At 47.8% G+C, this 13,391-nt stretch overlaps 9 non-coding genes across 9 annotated transcripts; all 9 read left to right on the forward strand.

The window, feature by feature from the left end:
• The first annotated feature begins 1,118 nt into the window (after positions 1 to 1,118).
• trnaq-cug (transfer RNA glutamine (anticodon CUG)) lies at positions 1,119 to 1,190 on the forward strand. Its single transcript has one exon. It is a non-coding gene; the product is annotated as a tRNA-Gln (tRNA).
• Positions 1,191 to 2,565: 1,375 nt separating this feature from the next.
• trnal-cag (transfer RNA leucine (anticodon CAG)) lies at positions 2,566 to 2,648 on the forward strand. The gene has a single exon. It is a non-coding gene; the product is annotated as a tRNA-Leu (tRNA).
• A 25-nt stretch (positions 2,649 to 2,673) lies between these two features.
• trnaq-cug (transfer RNA glutamine (anticodon CUG)) lies at positions 2,674 to 2,745 on the forward strand. The gene has a single exon. It is a non-coding gene; the product is annotated as a tRNA-Gln (tRNA).
• A 321-nt stretch (positions 2,746 to 3,066) lies between these two features.
• On the forward strand, positions 3,067 to 3,138 carry trnaq-cug (transfer RNA glutamine (anticodon CUG)). Its single transcript has one exon. It is a non-coding gene; the product is annotated as a tRNA-Gln (tRNA).
• Positions 3,139 to 5,126: 1,988 nt separating this feature from the next.
• On the forward strand, positions 5,127 to 5,209 carry trnal-cag (transfer RNA leucine (anticodon CAG)). The gene has a single exon. It is a non-coding gene; the product is annotated as a tRNA-Leu (tRNA).
• Positions 5,210 to 6,229: 1,020 nt separating this feature from the next.
• trnal-aag (transfer RNA leucine (anticodon AAG)) lies at positions 6,230 to 6,312 on the forward strand. The gene has a single exon. It is a non-coding gene; the product is annotated as a tRNA-Leu (tRNA).
• A 969-nt stretch (positions 6,313 to 7,281) lies between these two features.
• trnal-cag (transfer RNA leucine (anticodon CAG)) lies at positions 7,282 to 7,364 on the forward strand. The gene has a single exon. It is a non-coding gene; the product is annotated as a tRNA-Leu (tRNA).
• Positions 7,365 to 11,218: 3,854 nt separating this feature from the next.
• On the forward strand, positions 11,219 to 11,301 carry trnal-cag (transfer RNA leucine (anticodon CAG)). The gene has a single exon. It is a non-coding gene; the product is annotated as a tRNA-Leu (tRNA).
• Positions 11,302 to 11,331: 30 nt separating this feature from the next.
• trnaq-cug (transfer RNA glutamine (anticodon CUG)) lies at positions 11,332 to 11,403 on the forward strand. The gene has a single exon. It is a non-coding gene; the product is annotated as a tRNA-Gln (tRNA).
• Positions 11,404 to 13,391: the final 1,988 nt, after the last annotated feature.

Below are 13,391 nucleotides of genomic sequence, written 5' to 3' on the forward strand. Positions count from 1 at the left end.
TGTTCCCCAAATGCTGTATTAACAGCCTAACGTCACCTAAAAGCCACAATAACAGATAACATTAGCTAAAGGCCAGCTGGCAAGAACTAACGTCAGCGAAATTCACGACAGATAATGGAGGGTTTGTAATGTAATAAAGAGAATGCAACCTATCCACTAATGGATAATCACAGACCTTCGTCTGATCTTGTTGCATGTGCAGATTTTTACTTTGTTTCCTGACTAGTGCAGCGCCTGGTCTTGACATAGCCAATGTACTACATCATGTTACATAGCAAAAGTTCCGCTACTGATGGCCTGAAATGTTTTCAAAACCCACTTCTGAAAGTTATTACATACATATATGGTGATATCATGAAAAAAAACTGTTGCACAATGGCCTGGACAAGCTTTGTACAGGTTCCATGGTGTAATGGTTACCACTTTGCACCAATGCAGCACCTTACTGATTGACGTTGCATTGCAACCAAAGATGAGCCATGCTATGTCATTGCATAGTGTACAAAATCTTGTATGCATGTTTGGGGAAAAGTACTAGGCAGTCACTGGCCTCTCATGAAACTCCAGCTGCTGCTCTGCCAGGTCCCATTCACAACCAATAGCAGCATGTCGTTATCCCAGCTCTTCATTCTGCATGTATGAACGGCTGTAAGTCATTACAGTCTTAACCCATGCTTTTTCATGCGTGGGGTCGAATCCCACTTTTGACAGCATTCTTTTACATACGTACACGGTGTGTCAAATCTCGGTAGGACCTGATTTTAAGCGGGAAGGCAGATAAAAGAATGCAACCAATACCTGATGAATGATAACTAATACCTGAAAACAACATAAGTGCTGGAACATGAAAGCAAGACCACCGCCTTGTAATTGTAATAATCCAATGAAAAACTTGGAATAAACCACCTAGCGTGTATTGCGTCTGTGTTTCAAATACAGCTCATGAATTAACCTGATTTCCTTTATAAAAAATTATTCTTACAGTGTGTGGTGGGAAATATGTTACCTGTTACAGTGGAGCTAACTACCTTGAACTTGTGTAAAGCATTGACATTATCACCATGAACGTGGCCTAGTCTATACAAATGAAAACTGTCATTATGTGAAAGTGATATATAGGTTCCATGGTGTAATGGTTAGCATGCTGGACTCTGAATCCAGTGATCCGAGTTCAAATCTCGGTGGGACCTTGTTTGAAGCGGGAAGGCAGATAAGAGAATCACGAATGGATAATCACAGACCTTCGTCTGATCTTGTTGCATGTGCAGTCTTTGTTTCCTGAACAGTGCAGCGCCTGACTGATTGACGTTGCGTTGCGACCAAAGTTGAGCCATGGTGTATGATTGCGTAGTGCACTAAATCATCACAAATGCGATGTACCATATCATATTACATGGTGAAATTTCCATAACACAAAGGTTGCACAGTCAGGATGGCCCAGAAGCTGGGGAACATTTGTATTGATACTTTAATAAACAACTATTAACTATTTACAATACATTGCACATTATTATTTTGGGAACTTTTTCCTCATTTCCTCCAACCATTGGTCTTTGGTCAGAGATTCTGACTGAGGACAATACACTCTGCCACGGTTATGGCTGTGTCCAGTGTCAGCAGTGCGGAACTGGCCACACTTTTTACACGTGTTTGCCTCTACAGTTCGCCTATATGGCCTCTTTAGAGTGGCTCCGGCTCCTGCTTCCACTGTTGTGGTAGGCGCACTAGGGTAGGTGCCCTGAACCACGACAAAGGAAGGACTACTGGTACCAGATTTAGAGTTTGTACTGGTTGTGCAAAGAACTGAGGTGCCAGGTAGGGTCCTTGTGCAGGGGGTGTGACAAACAAATGCCTCTTCACTGGCCCCATTGGCAAGATTGGAAGTGGAAGCACTTCTGACACATTTTCACAGGAAACTGGAACTGTCTCCTCTAAAGTATTGTTAGTATTACAATTTGAAAGTCAGCCATTGTTCACACCAGGATAGTGTCTGTTGCCCGGACATTGAACTGTTGGCTGTTGGACTCAGGCCGTATTATTTGCCCAGGGAATCGAACGTGCCATTGTTGTGACTGTAATTCACTCCTCCATAGCCCGTTTACAGGCTCAACGCCTGAATGCACTCATTGCTATTTCGGGTGATTTCAACCACGTCACCATGGCTAAGACACTTCCCACCTTCAGTCAGTATGTGGGCTGTCCTACTAGAGAGAGAGGACTCTGGACTTGCTGTATGCTAACGTAAAGGATGCATACATCTCCTCTCCCCTCCACCTCTGGGTAGGTCAGACCAAAACCTAGTGCACCTCAACACCTGTTATGTGCCTTTAGTCAAGAGCCACCCTGCCATCATGAGAACAGTGACGAGATGGTCGGAGGAGGCTTATGAGACACTTCAGGGATGTTTTGAGGTGACTGACTGGCAGGCACTCTGTGAGCCGCGTAGAGAGGACATTGATGGGCTCACAGAGTGTATCACAGACTACATCAACTTCTGTGAGGAAAGGACTGTCCAAGTCTGTCCACGTGCTGCGATGCCAGAACATTTCTGTGATAAATAGTACAGTCAGGATGGCCGAGCGGTCTAAGGCGTTACATTCAGGTTGTAGTCTCCAATGGAGGCGTGGGTTCGAATCCCACTTCTGACAGCAAGTTTTTACCTATGGCCACCTAGGTTCCATGGTGTAATGGTTAGCACTCTGGACTCTGAATCCAGCGATCTGAGTTCAAATCTTGGTGGGACCTTGTTTTAAATAGGAAGGCAGACAAGAGAACTTTGTCGATGTTGTTCTGACCATGATGTCCTCCAGCCTCCAGTAATATCTATTTGGCAAAGCAACAGATAAAAGAGACGTTACTCACTTTTGTGTGAGGATGATCCGAAATTCTGATCTGTGAGCCAAGTCCAGTTGTGTGAGGACAGTCTGGCTCCAAGAGACGTGAGTTGATCTACATTTGGTGCAGGTTAGTGTCTCTGCCACCATATTGTAGATCCTTTCCACATCCAGGACCCGCTGTGCCCTCTTATCCCCCTGGTCCTGTGAGCGGACGGGCCACCTCTATAGAGGTTCCATGGTGTAATGGGTAGCACTCTGGACTCTGAATCCAGCAATCCGAGTTCAAATCTCGGTGGGACCTTGTTTTAAGCGGGAAGGCAGATAAGAGAATCACTAATGGATAATCACAGACCTTCGTCTGATCTTGTTGCATGTGCAGTCTTTGTTTCCTGACCAGTGCAGCACCTGACTGATTGACGTTGCGTTGCGACCAAAGTTGAGCCATGGTGTATGATTGCGTGGTGTACTAAATCATCACAAATGCAATCTACCATATCATATTACATGGTGAAATTTCCATAACACAAAGGTTGCACAGTCAGGATGGCCCAGAAGCTGGGGAACATTCGTCCCTCAAAGAGGGGGAAAAGACGGGAAAAGGGGCAAAGTTTGGCTATTTTGTATCCATATATATTTGATGCACGTATTTCTAGCTGCCTGAACACAAATAGGAAACTTTTTATGTTTTTTTACATTTTTTGGACATGTCTCGGACGGGTTTCGAACCGGCGAACTGCAGTTCTCAATGGAGGATAGTGGCAGATACGTGCTGAGTGACGTACATTACCTAATTTGGACATCGCTTCCAGAGTTGGGGGTATTCCCCACTTATAAGGCTGGGCTACTGACACTCAAGGAACTCCATTAACTGTTGTTCCCCTTGCCCGTCCCCCAAAAGTTTAGGTTGTAAATAATCAGGCAAGACATGATACATTTCATATCCATATACCTCTTTTCTTTCTTTTTTCCAAGTGTCAAGTTAATTAACTTGTAAATAACATACCATGTTACTATTATAAAATGTCATCATCATCATCATCACCATTATTATGATTATTATTGTGCTGTTTTACACGAACTGTCATTTCCTGTACACCAGTTTTGTTTGTTCAAGGAAAAAAGAAATAAAGAAAAACTTTTGAAAGATTTTGCAGGATTTATTACTATTTACAGTAAACACAGAGTAATATATTGATACTTTAATAAACAACTATTAATATTTACACCACTGTTATTTACAACTGTTAACTATTTACAATACCACTATTATTTACAACTATGAACATTTACAATGCCACTATTATTGACAACTCTTAACATTTACAATACCAATATTATTTACAGCTATTAAAATTTACAAGTGTTCACTATTTACAATACACACTTTTTACACATGTTTGCCTCTACAGTTCGCCTATATGGCCTCTTTGGAGTGGCTCCGGCTCGTGCTTCCACTGTTGGGGTAGGCGCACTGGATTGTGGGTAGGTGCCCTGAACCACCGACAAAGGAAGGACTACTGGTACCAGATTTAGAGTTTGTCCTGGTTGTGCAAAGAACTGAGGTGCCAGGTAGGGTCCTTGTGCAGGGGGTGTGACAAACAAATGCCTCTTCACTGGCCCCTTTGGCAAGATGGGACGTGGAAGCTGCGTGGTCTGTTTAGAGGCTGAAAGCCTTTGTTGCGCCTGACCTGCTGTACTCGCTGGCAGCCAGTATTCGTGTTCCTGTCGTGCTGGGATGGGTGCAGCAGGGAGTGCTCTTGCCTCCTGAAGAGGCTCTTCTGACTCAGGGAGGGCTGGAGGCAATGCAGTGCCCTGGAGCAGTACAGAGAGCCCCTGACTCTTCTGCCTGTTGTTGTGCCATTGGATGAGGGTGTTCTGGTTCACTTCCACCAACTGAATCTCTGTTCCCTGCATCACCAGGGTGTTACCAACGACAAGATGCCTAATCTTATGATAGTCCCTCAGAATTAAGGACCACCTTGAATCCGCTCTCTTCCCTTTTCTTACCGGGCCTGGATGAAGATCACAGAGTCTTATAAAAATGTTCTCAACTAAACGGGAGCAGTCAGGCCACTGTGCGGGTGCACTGCTCGCACCTAACATGCAGCGGGAGGTGCTCTCAACACCAGCCGTTATTGAGTGCTTTTTTGGCGTCCTGAAACGTCCACTCAAAAGACATTGATGGGCTCACAGAGTGTATCACAGACTACATCAACTTCTGTGAGGAAAGGACTGTCCAAGTCTGTCCACGTGCTGTGATACCGAAACATTTCTGTGATCAACAGTACAGTCAGGATGGCCGAGCGGTCTAAGGCGCTACGTTCAGGTCGTAGTCTCCAATGGAGGCGTGGGTTCAAATCCCACTTCTGACAGCAAGATTTTACCTATGGCCACCTATGTAGAGGTTCCATGGTGTAATGGTTAGCACTCTGGACTCTAAATCCAGTTCAAATCTCGGTGGGACCTTGTTTTAAGCAGGAAGGCAGATAAGAGAACTTTGTCGATGTTATTCTGACCATGACGTCCTACAGCCTTGTTAAAATATCCTAGCTGCAAACGGAGAGGAGCCACTTACAGCTCGGCACCACAGCAGGGTCTGGAGGCTCAGGTTCATGGGCAACAGTCCTGGATCAGTCCATGCACTCTGTGGTGTACCTTGCCACGCGATGCAGCCACTCCTCCGTGTGGTTCTCCCTCAACTGCTTTAAAACCCGTGTTGGGCTGTTACCCGGGCCTCCACCAGATCACCCGTATGTCACATAAACAGATTTATCAATAAGAATGTTTTACGTACTATTTGGCAAGGCAACAGAGAAAAGAGACGTTACTCACTTTTGTGTGAGGATGACCCGAAATTCTGATCTGTGAGCCAAGTCCAGTTGTGTGAGGACAGTCTGGCTCCAAGTGACGTGAGTTGATCTACTTAGTGCGCATGCATTTCATTCGCCAGCTTTTCATTCTGTATGTGTGAAGGGCTGTAAGTCATTACAGTCTTAACTGCCAAAGCCAGAATGTGTTTGTATACAGTAGTCCCATTGGATGAAGTTTTTGTAGGCTGTCTTTTTCATGCATGGGGTCGAATCCCACATTTGACAAACATACACGGTGATATCATGTAAGAAACTGTTGCACAGTGACCTCAGCCACGTTTGTAGAGGTTCCATGTTGTAATGGTTAGCACTCTGAATCCAATGTCCCAATCTCGATGGGACCTTATTTTAAGCGGGAAGGCAGGTAAGATTCTGGACCAATACAGCACCTCACTGACTGACGTTGCGTTGCAACCAAAGTGGAGCCATGCTATGTCGTTGCATAGTGTACGAAATCTTGACATTGCTAATGTACTATGTCATGTTACAGAGCAAAATTTCCACTACTGACAGGTTTATGCAGTCAGGATGGCCGAGGGGTCCAAGGCGCTGCGTTAAGGTCGCAGTCTCCACTGGAGGTGTGGGTTCGAATCCCACTTCTGACAAATTTTCACAGGAAAACAGTGCGTATCTTGCAGCTGAGTGGTGGGCAGTTGAGAGCAAGCTCCTCTCTGCACAGATGTTTTTTGATGTCGTCATCAGTAGGGGAGGACAGGCCCTGGGATTGAAGCCGCTGTCTTTTTGCTTCACGCAACAGAGCAAAATCAGCTGCATCCCGCTCAAATATGCACGCTGACAGGCATGGGACTCAGTGGAACCTTGTTTTAAGCGGGAAGGCAGATCAGAGAAACTGGTCAATGTTATTCTGGCATTGATGTGTTCCAGCCCTGTTAAAATATCCTGGCTGTAAACAGAGAGGAGCCACTTGCAGCCATTCCTGTTGTGCTGGGATGGGTGCAGCGGGGAGTACTCTTGCCTCCTGAAGAGGCTCTTCTGACTCAGGGAGGGCTGGAGGCAATGCAGTGCCCTGGAGCAGCACAGAGAGCCCCTGACTCTTCTGCTTGTTGTTGTGCCATTGGATGAGGGTGTTCTGGTTCACTTCAACCAGCTGAATCTCTGTTCCGTGCATCACCAGGGAGTAACCAACAACAAGCTGCCTAATCTTATGATAGTCCCTCAGAAGTAAGGACCACCTTGAATCCGCTCTCTTCCCTTTTCTTACCGGGCCTGGATGAAGAGTCTTATAAAAATGTTCTCAACTAAACGGCAGCAGTCAGGCCACTGTGCGGGTGCACTGCTCGCACCTAACATGCAGCGGGTGGTGCTCTCAACACCAGGCGTTACTGAGGCCTTTTTTGGCGTCCTGAAACGTCCACTCAAAAGTCTGTCCTGATGTCGAGCAGCATAAACAACCCGCTTCTTGTCCCCTTAATCCAGGCTCCCCCACAGTGCTATAATCGCACTTCCCTGCTGGTTGCTGAGACAGAGAGCGGTCTGACCCCACGCGCCACCAAGTACTCAGCAAGTCTGTCCACGTGCTCGCATGCCAGAACATTTCTTTCACCAACAGCACAGTCAGGATGGCCGAGCGGTCTAAGGCGCTACGTTCAGGTCATAGTCTCCAATGGAGGCGTGGGTTCAAATCCCACTTCTGACACAGGAAAGTAGAACTGTCTCCTTTAAATTATTGTTAGTATTACAATTTGAAAGTCAGCTGTTGTTCACTCCAGCTACTGCAATGCCAGGTTCCATTCACAACCAATAGCAGCCTGTCGTTATCCCAGCTTTTCGTTCTGTTTGTGTGAACGGCTGTAAGTCATTACAGTCTTAACCCATGCTAAAGCTACAGTGTGTTTGTATACAGTAGTGTGTCGGATGAACCCCACTTCTGACAGCAAGTTTTTACACACATACATGGTGATATCATGTGAGAAATTGTTGCACAGCGGCCTGGGCCACCTTTGTAGTGGTTCCATGGTATAATGGTTAGCACTCTGGGCCAATGCAGACCCTTACTGACTGACGAAATAAGTGTCCATGCGCCGACGTGCATGCAGCCTTTTACAGTTGCTCCTGTTTGTTTTCTTCTTTTTCTTACTTTTCTCCTTTATTTCTTTATTTAACTCAGAACTTTTTTAAGTACTGACTTTTGAAGTTGTGCCCTCTTCAAACACGCTGGTGGAGAGAGTTCTGGTACTTTTATTCACTCTGGAATTCCTTTCAGTCAAACATCGGACAGTCGCGCAGCAACTTCTGGGCCGCTTTGTTTACTCCAGAGATCAGCTGATCGCTCTGAAGCCGGCCGGCTTGGAGACCAGATCATCGGACATCCCCGCTGAAATCTGGAGAAAAACACGCAGAGGATGCAGAGGGGGAACGAAGCGACGAGGGAAGAGAGGTGGGTCGAGACAGCAGAGGTTTATGGAGAAAAGGAGATATAAGCCGTGTCTCCCCTCTCTCATCATGGGCAACGTGAGATCGCTGGCAAACAAGATGGACAAGCTGGCGGCGCTGGCCAGGAGTCAGAGGGAGTGTTGGGAGTGTAGTTTAATGTGCTTTGCGGAGACATGGCTGCACCAGGACATTCCTGACGACAACGTTTCCATCGACAGCTTTCAGACTGTCCCGGCCGACAGGGATTGCACTGGGAGCGGTAAGCGTAAAGCGGCTTGCCGTTTTCGTTAACAACAGGTGGTGCAATCCTTACCCACATCACCATCAAGGATAGTGTCTGTTGCCCGGACATTGAACTGTTGGCTGTTGGACTCAGGCCGTATTATTTGCCCAGGTACACCCCCCCCCCCCCCCCCCCGCGCGCCAACTCGAAGTCGGCGTGTGACGTCATTCACTCCGCTATAGCCCGTCTACAGACTCAACTTCTGTGAGGACTGCTGTGTACCAACTCGGACCAGGGTGAGTTACAACAACGACAAACCCTGGTTCACAGCAAGACTGCGACAGCTGAGGTTGGAAAAGGAAGAGGCGTTTAAGAGTGGCAACAGAGCAGAGTTTAAGGAAGCCAAGTACAAGTTTAGCAAGGCGGTGAGGGAAGCTAAACGACTGTACTCAGAGAGACTACAAGACCAGTTCTCCTCCAACGACTCTGCTTCTGTGTGGAGGGGGCTCAGGCAGATCACCAACTACAAGCCAAGAGCCCCCAACTCTGCTAACGACCGACGCCTCGCCAACAGCCTCAACGACTTCTACTGTCGCTTTGAAAGACAATGGGACAGTCCTGACACCATCCCCCACACCATCACCCACCAGCTCCAGCCCAACAGCCCCAACCCCCTCATCACACCTGGGGCTGAACTCTCACACCTCCTACCACCACAGCTGCCCCCCACAGCGCCCCCCACTCCTCCAGCATCGACACCTCTGTCTGTCCTTGAAAGAGATGTGAACAGGCTCTTCAAGAGACAAAACCCGCGTAAAGCTGCTGGACCAGAATCCATCTCCCCATCCTGCCTGAAGCGCTGTGCCGATCAGCTGTCTCCGGTGTTCACGGACATCTTCAACACCTCACTGGAGACATGCCACGTGCCAGCCTGCTTCAAGGCCTCCACCATCATCCCCGTCCCCAAAAAACCAGGGCCCACAGGATTAAATGACTACAGACCCGTCGCCCTGACCTCTGTGGTCATGAAATCATTTGAACGCCTGGTCCTGTCCCACCTCAAATCCATCACAGACTCTCTGCTGGACCCCCTGCAGTTCGCCTACAGAGCCAACAGGTCTGTAGACGACGCCGTCAACCTGGCTCTACACTTCATCCTCCAGCACCTGGACTCCGCAGGATCCTATGCCAGGATCCTGTTTGTGGACTTCAGCTCTGCCTTCAACACCATCGTCCCGGCTCTTCTTCAGGACAAGCTCTCCCAGCTGAGCGTGCCTGATCCCACCTGCAGGTGGATCACAGATTTCCTGTCTGACAGGAAGCAGCACGTGAAGCTGGGGAAACACGTCTCAGACTCGCGGACAATCAGCACCGGCTCCCCTCAAGGCTGCGTTCTTTCTCCTCTACTCTTCTCCCTGTACACCAACAGCTGCACCTCCAGTCACCAGTCCGTCAAGCTCCTGAAGTTCGCGGATGACACCACCCTCATCGGACTCATCTCTGGAGAGGATGAGTCTGCCTACAGGTGGGAGATTGACCATCTGGTGACCTGGTGCAACAGCAACAACCTGGAGCTTAACGCTTCAAAGACAGTGGAGATGGTTGTTGACTTTAGGAAGAGCGCAGCCCCACCCGCCCCCATCACCCTGTGTGACTCTCCAGTGGACATTGTGGAGTCCTTCCGTTTCCTGGGCGCCATCATCAGCCAGGACCTCCGGTGGGAGCTGAACATCAGCTCCCTCATCAAGAAAGCCCAGCAGAGGATGTACTTCCTGAGGCAGCTGAGGAAGTTTAACCTGCCACAAAAAATGCTGGTTCACTTCTACACCGCCATCATAGAGTCCATCCTCACCTCCTCCATCACCGTCTGGTACGCTGCTGCCGCCACCAAGGACAGGCGCAGACTGCAGCGTATCATCCGCTCTGCAGAGAGGGTGATCGGCTGCAACCTCCCATCTCTTCAGGACCTGTAATCCTCCAGGACCCTGAGGAGAGCAGGGAAGATCGCTGCCGACCCCTCCCACCCCGGACACCATCTGTTCGACCCCCTCCCCTCTGGCAGGAGGCTGCGGTCCATCAGGACCAAAACCTCCCGCCACAAAAACAGTTTCTTCCCCTCTGCAGTCAACCTGACAAACTCTCACTGACCCCCCCCCCAGAACACAAACACAAGCTATACGTTATATTAACGTACATCACCCCTGTCCCCACTGCGTTACATTAACGCACTCACCCCCTACTGGACACTTTATCTGGACACTTTACTTTATTCTGGTCACTGCACTGTTGTTATTTATCTTATCTTATTTTTATTTTTATTCTTATTCTTATTTTAGCTTTTATATTCTACTTATTTGTTATCAAAACATTAGCACCTTCAGACCACAGCAAATTCCTTGTAATGTATGTTACTTGGCAATAAACAGTTTCTGATTCTGATTCTGAACACCCGAATGCACTCATTGCTATTTCGGGTGATTTCAACCACGTCACCATGGCTAAGACACTTCCCAACTTCACTCAGTATGTGAGCTGTCCTACTATAGAGAGAGGACTCTGGACTTGCTGTATGCTAACGTAAAGGATGCATACATCTCCTCTCCCCTCCCCCTCTGGGTAGGTCAGACCACAACCTAGTGCACCTCAACCCCTGTTATGTGCCTCTAGTCAAGAGCCACCCTGCAATCATGAGGACAGTGACGAGATGGTCGGAGGCTTATGAGACACTTGTTGTTTTGAGGTGAGTGACTGGCAGGCACTCTGTGAGCCGCGTGGAGAGGACATTGATGGGCTCACAGAGTGTATCACAGACTACATCAACTTCTGTGAGGAAAGGACTGTCCAAGTCTGTCCACGTGCTGCGATACCGAAACATTTCTGTGATCAACAGTACAGTCAGGATGGCCGAGCGGTCTAAGGCGCTACGTTCAGGTCGTAGTCTCCAATGGAGGCGTGGGTTCAAATCCCACTTCTGACAGCAGGTTTTACCTATGGGCACCTATGTAGAGGTTCCATGGTGTAATGGTTAGCACTCTGGACTCTGAATCCAGCAATCTGAGTTCAAATCTCGGTGGGACCTTGTTTTAAGCAGGAAGGCAGATAAGAGAACTTTGTCGATGTTATTCTGACCATGATGTCCTACAGCCTTGTTAAAATATCCTGGCTGCAAACGGAGAGGAGCCACTTACAGCTCGGCACCACAGCAGGGTCTGGAGGCTCAGGTTCATGGGCAACAGTCCTGGATCAGTCCATGCACTCTGTGGTGTACCTTGCCACGCGATGCAGCCACTCCTCTGTGTGGTTCTCCCTCAACTGCTTTAAAACCCGTGTTGGGCGGTTACCCGGGCCTCCACCGGATCAATAAAAATGTTTTACGTAATATCTATTTGGCAAAGCAACAGATAAAAGAGACGTTACTCACTTTTGTGTGAGGATGACCCGAAATTCTGAAATGAGCCAAGTCCAGTTATGTGAGGACAGTGTGGCTCCAAGAGACGTGAGTTGATCTACATTTGGTGCAGGTTAGTGTCTCTGCCACCATATTGTAGATCCTTTCCACATCCAGGACCCGCCGTGCCCTCTTATGCAGCCCTGCTCCTGTGAGCTGGTGCTGCCCACAGGCAGGGTTGGCACAGACCACCTTCACCTTCCACAATCTGTAGGGAATCCAGACAAGAAGTGGGTGGGCAAAAAAATGGTCTGGAGCAGGAGCCTGTTGGTACACATGGCTCGGCTGTGGTGGAAAGTACCAGAGCTTCAGGTTGTGTTGAAGCTCTAGCCTTCCTTTAGGGCCCAACTTCAGCACAGTCTTGACAATCCACTTGTGGTCCTCAGGTGGCAAGCCTTCAGACCACAAACGGGGCAGCTGAGATGGTGACGCTTCAATTGTCTCTGTCCTGGAGTCAGCCGTCTGTGCAATAACAAAACAATGTATAAACATACTTATTACTGCTAAAAGACACTGCTGATGCTCTACACAGTATGAAATTAAAAGTTAAATGACTTACTGACACAGTGGCACACTGGAACAGGCACTGAAGCTTGAGCAACAGTCTGAGGGTCTGGAGCCTGTTAAAGCATGGCAAAGAATATCCTAAAATTCATAGCATTCACAACACAATCAAAGTGTAAGTTATTATTTCATACAGCTGCTCTACATGAAACACTGTTATTTAGCTTTCAAGTTTCATTTCTCATTTGAAAGCTTTTTTAATACTAATAAAAAATGTGTGTAGAAATACAAATACTGTATTCAAAAAGTGAGTTACATCAGTACTCACTGGGACAGCAATGCTGGCTGGAGAACTGGTGGGGTCAGTGACTTGGGTCTGTAAAGAATTCCGTCTAAGTAACTTGTAACAATAACACAATTTAAACAGCTGCTATTTGATCTCGATTTACCTGGGTTACTCTTCTAGCTTTGCTGAGATTTGGCTTCGCAGCAGCACCATGAGACCCCCCAAATCTTGACTTGGTAAACTGAAAGGCAAAAAAGCAAAGGGCCGTGTCATGAGAGGACTGTATTGTCAAACTATCATTCAGTGAATAAAGCGTCAAATATTCAGTAACAAATCCAAATACCATTGATAAATTCAATATTGGTCGCTGTTTATGACCCTGCACTCCCAGCACTTGTCCCACTGCTGCAGTCTGTTGCCCCACGGTGGCTTGGGCAGGAACCGGACCCACTGCTGCAGTCTGTTGCCCCACGGTGGCTTGGGCCGGACCCACTGCTGCAGTCTGTTGCCCCACAGTGGCTTGGGCCGGACCCGGACCCACTGCTGCAGTCTGTTGCCCCACGGTGGCAATCCTTGCTCCAGTTGGCTGTGGCATGGCAGAGTAGACACATCACTAATTAGTTCATTTACTGATATGCATGCACACACACACACACACACACACTACTTGAGTCTTTAATTGAACAGGGTTACCTTCTGAGTGTGGAATCCACACGTGCACGTCCTTGCTTGCCCAAACAAGGACGTCTGTCCATGGCACTGCATTGGACATTTGTCGATCTAAAGATGATAGTTGTACATTTGATTGAATTGAACACATATTAAATCA

This window comes from Enoplosus armatus, chromosome 22 (assembly GCF_043641665.1).
Source record: "Enoplosus armatus isolate fEnoArm2 chromosome 22, fEnoArm2.hap1, whole genome shotgun sequence".
Lineage (NCBI taxonomy): Eukaryota > Metazoa > Chordata > Actinopteri > Centrarchiformes > Enoplosidae > Enoplosus > Enoplosus armatus.